Below are 202 nucleotides of genomic sequence, written 5' to 3' on the forward strand. Positions count from 1 at the left end.
GAGAGAGAGAGAGAGAGAGAGAGAGAGAGAGAGAGAGAGAAAGAAAGAGAAAGAGAGAATGAGAGAAAGAGAGAAATTGGAGAAAATTTCAGGTCAAGATCCAATGTCAAATGCTAAGGTCTATGAGGATGTTTGAGGCTATAGGATATTTAAACAGCCTCAAAATATCATCTCCCCAAGATATTTTTAAAAGATTTATACC

Source organism: Psammomys obesus, unplaced genomic scaffold, assembly GCF_907164565.1.
Source record: "Psammomys obesus unplaced genomic scaffold, mPsaObe1.curated_primary_1811, whole genome shotgun sequence".
Taxonomy (NCBI): Eukaryota; Metazoa; Chordata; class Mammalia; order Rodentia; family Muridae; genus Psammomys; species Psammomys obesus.